Source organism: Lolium rigidum, chromosome 3 (assembly GCF_022539505.1).
Source record: "Lolium rigidum isolate FL_2022 chromosome 3, APGP_CSIRO_Lrig_0.1, whole genome shotgun sequence".
Taxonomy (NCBI): Eukaryota; Viridiplantae; Streptophyta; class Magnoliopsida; order Poales; family Poaceae; genus Lolium; species Lolium rigidum.
Window position 1 is genome coordinate 197,913,466 of NC_061510.1, and position 4,474 is coordinate 197,917,939.

At 39.4% G+C, this 4,474-nt stretch overlaps 1 long non-coding RNA gene across 1 annotated transcript; it reads left to right on the forward strand.

Moving 5' to 3' along the window:
- Positions 1 to 7: 7 nt before the first annotated feature.
- LOC124702874 lies at positions 8 to 2,465 on the forward strand. The gene is made up of 4 exons (XR_007002744.1): positions 8 to 71; positions 198 to 297; positions 1,244 to 1,339; positions 2,175 to 2,465. It is a non-coding gene; the product is annotated as an uncharacterized LOC124702874 (long non-coding RNA).
- Positions 2,466 to 4,474: the final 2,009 nt, after the last annotated feature.

Here is a 4,474-nt window from a genome sequence, read left to right on the forward strand (position 1 = left end):
TTAGTTTGCTAGGAGCCAAGTCTTTAATTCACAGAATACTTGATCCAAATCCAAAAACTGTATCAAATAAGGTGAATCTTATTGGAAATATATTTTTATTTTTAATTTATCTTTCAGACTCATTTGATGCCGCTTGCTACTTGAAGTAAAAAAAAGTCATAAATAGCTTGCTTTTTATATACCTTGTGCATTTGCAGAAAATGGTTCAGTATAGCTGTTGTTTGGAGAAGACTCTTATTTTTTGAGAAATGGAGAAAGGATCCTTTTGTACATCTCTTCTAGCCACTTTCTAACATGGTATTGCTTCACTGCCTCTTTTCATTCACCAAGTCATATTTTCATGTTTCAACTTGGTTTACATGTTATATGATTTTATATATATCTAGGTTGCATTTGTTATGGTTTTAAATTTCAATTATGTCATCTCTTCTCATTTATTCCAACTCAGACTACTACGATCTGGAGGTATGTAGATGCCTATATCTAGCAAGGCTGCGGAATAATTATCTTTACCGTACGCTGCTATCATTGAACACTTGGTAAGGTGAGATTTCTTTCTTAGTTTAGTCGAGGTGTCATTAGAAAATTCAGCAGCCAATTTAATACTAGAGAAGTTCAGATATATTTTTCAAATATGAGTAATTCTTAACTAACACTTGAATAAGATACAACATATTATGTTCAGTTAGTTCAGTTAATATCTGTGTTTTGGTTGTACATGTCGTTCGTATGTTTCAGAACATGGTTAGTTTTGAATCTTTCAAGCTTTTGCCTCATTCAACACAGTCAGTTCTTTTGTCTAGAATTTGTGCTCTATGGGATTCCTCGTGACAGAAGCGTTATTGTTCTAAACTTTCAGCTATACTGATCATGCCACCATATTTTCTGCCTTTTATATCTGAATGTTCAGTGAGTAGGACAAACTTTTGAATATATGCTAAATTAAGATTTACTGCATGAACTGATCAGAGTTTGTTGTCCCTTGTGGGTTGCTTCATAGTTTAATCGTGGAAAAAATAGAAGTTCTAGCTCCATGTGAGAGAAATAGCTCCATGTGATGCTTTACAGTTTAGCTAGAAAACAATAAGGCTGTTTTACTTGCGGGCATATGCATATGCTTTAAATTAAATTAGAATATGGACTTTATCTTTGTTCCGTTAAAAACTTTTATGCAGCTAAATTATCTGCATGTACTCATTCACTGGTTGATCTAGACTGAAGATACATCTTTACTTTTATGCAGCTAAATTATCTGCATAGGAATGGAATGGCACAGACCGACCTTAGACTGCAGAATGTTCATGTAAGCCCATGTACGCCCACAACACAAGCCTGTAAAGTAAGCATCATTTCCTTGTATTCTATCCTTTCAGTTATGCTTTTAATACAGAGGGCATTGGTAAATCAATGCCTATTAGCTAATTTCGTGTGATAAGGTATAGATATAGCTTTTCACTTTCAACATGATCTTTCAATTCCACGTTTTATATTACATCCAAAAGATTAAAAAAAAAAACAGGCAGCTCGATAGCAAGAGAATTCACGGCAACCTCCCAACCTCCTAGAATTGGCTTATTAACATTTTTGGGAAGTTAGAAAACTGAAATCTGTTCTAATGAACCGCGGAATTTGGGTGCTCTTGCAAAATGTCTACAGAACAGGGTGCCAAAACGTTTAGCCACTCCTGACAGAAAGGATTCCAACACCAATATCTGTATGTTTTCCTTCGTCTATATAATTTTCTATACTTGGGACATGATTCTCGGTTCAGTTGAGAGTTTATGTAGTAATATTAAGCTTTATGAGAGATGTTTTCTTACTGACATGTCGTTTAAAATACTTTGCATTAGTTTTCAAGTGAAAGGATAAGCACTTCGTTTCGTATGTACGACACTTAGTGGCGATCTCTGTTTTTTTTACCAAATAATGTTCACTTTGCTGACCGATAGTTCTGTATGATGTTTGGAAACTGCCTGTCCTTGTGCCCTGGCCGATTCATATGTGAATGGTCTCAGTTCTAGGTAGCACCATTCAAAAGGCATTCATTTAACTGCACTTTCTATCGAACAGTATGCCTGGGCCATGAGTCTCAGTTATAGGTAGCACCATTCGTAAGGCATTCATTTAAGTGCACTTCTGTTGAACATTATGCCAATGAAAATGTCATATGCCAGGTGTTGGAGGAGAGCTCCAGGATGTAGTGTGCAGTCATGGGACCATTTTGGCGATGTTTCCACCAGCATCTTCAACTCTGCATGCTGAAGTGTTTGCCCTCCAGCTTTACTGTTATTTTTGCTTCACTACTACAGGTTTAAGACCCAAAGCTTCTTCACTGACTGCACAATATTAAATAAGTCAGCGGCAGCAAAGGACATACTCTCTGCCCCGGAACATTAGGAAATTAGGCCTCAACATGCGGCAAGCTTCTTCCAGGTCCCAGAACCTCATGAAGCTAAATTACTAGCCAGCCTTTTGATATTCAGATGCTTCTGTAACTTGCATTGTTCGGTGACTTGTCCAGTTCATGAGCGATTAAACAATTATAGGGTTTTCTTTCATGCTACTTTTTGTACAATTCTACTGGTCATGCTAAATACATATATATATTATTTCTAAATCTAGAAAAATGCAAAACCATGTAATAAAAATGCATGGGCGTGTCTTCTGCATATCACTTTTATTAAATAATTTCATCTTTATGTACTTTCTTTTGGAACAATTATTCTATTGAAGTTTCAAATTACAAAATTACAAGCCTTGGTATTATTACAGCCCATCCACCCATGTTCATGTACAGTAGTTGAACAAACTGCCGCAAGACTAAAATCAATAGATCCTCCAATGATGCTAAATTAAAACTATTTCAAAACGCTTGTTTATATATGCTTGCACACCGTTAGGCGGGCAAGCGCGCGGCAAGCCGCGCTTTTCTACCAAGTCTTATACATTGCCCAGCAGCGGGGGCTATTAACGCGCACACACAGAGGTTAAGTTGGGCCGTGGCCCATACAATGTGTTCTGGGTTTTTTTTTTCCGGTTTTAGTACCTTTCTAGAATATTCCGGTCAGTTTTTTTCATTCGGTTTTCACTGGTTCTATCGGTTTTTCGTTATTCTGTCTTTTGAGGACCCGCACGAGCATTTGTACTAGTGACTACGTAAGGTTGATTTCCTGGCTCCGCCACTGGATGATGGGGCTACCGCCTCCAGCTTGCCCTTCACGTAGGTGGCACGGCTCCGCCTCCTCCGCCTGGTCCACGTTCATCCGCATCCGTCGGTTCCGCTGCATCAACAACCTGTTCACTGCCATCGGTCCATGCCGGCGACGAGGATGGGCGGACCCGTGGGGGGATAACCCGGACGACGTCGTCGCCAACAGCTCATCCGCCTGCCTGCTCTTGCTGTTGACCTGACGCCAAGTGCGTCAAGATCCACCAGGTCCGCTCCCTTATTTTCTTCCTTTAGTTTCCTTACCTGCATCTCGATTCCATACCTGCATCTTTCTTTCCTGCTCCAGTCAGGGTCTCTTGTGCATGGTTGTTGTATTTGACACTGTCACCGAAAGGGGATTTTTCAGTGTGAATCGATGGGTGCTTCCTCAAGCTTCTCCATCCTTCTCTTATCTGAATATATAATATACAAGTTACAGTTTGGTCCCTCTACTATTTTACTTATTACAAGTAAGAACCTCCAACACTCCCCCTCAAGATGGGGCAAAGATATCAATGAGCCCCATCTTGTTACAGGTTCTAGTGAAGGATACAACACTCATTCCCTTGGTCAAAACATCAGCTAATTGATCTACAGATTTAACATAAGTAACTTGAAGTAAACCCTCATCTAGTTTTTCTTTGATAAAGTGTCTATCTATTTCAACGTGCTTAGTCCTGTCATGGTGAACTGGATTGTGCACAATATTAATTGCAGCCTGATTGTCACAATATAGCTGGAGAGGCATGCTCTTGTACAATCGTAGTTCTCTTAATAATATTTTTATCCAAATCAGCTCACATAACCCTGAAGCCATTGCTCTAAACTCAGCCTCGGCTGTTGATCTTGCAACTACACTCTGCTTTTTACTCCTCCAACTAATTAAATTACCACCAAGAAACATGCAGTAACCTGACGTAGACCTTCGATCATCTAAACACCCAGCCCAATCAGCATCAGTATACCCCTCGATGTTCAGATGTCCATGAGCAGAGAACAATATCCCTTTCCCAGGGCAACCCTTAAGATATCGAAAAATTCTGTTCACAGCATCCATATGACCAGAACGGGGATCATGCATATATCTACTCACCACACTGACAGCATATGCAATACCTGGTCTAGTATGTGATAAATATATGAGTCGCCCAACTAATCGTTGATATAGCTGTTTATCCACATAATCCCCAGAGTCAGCAGTTATGCGGTGATTTGATTCAACTGGTGTGGCTGCCGGTTTGCAATATAGCATTCCAGTTTCAGTAA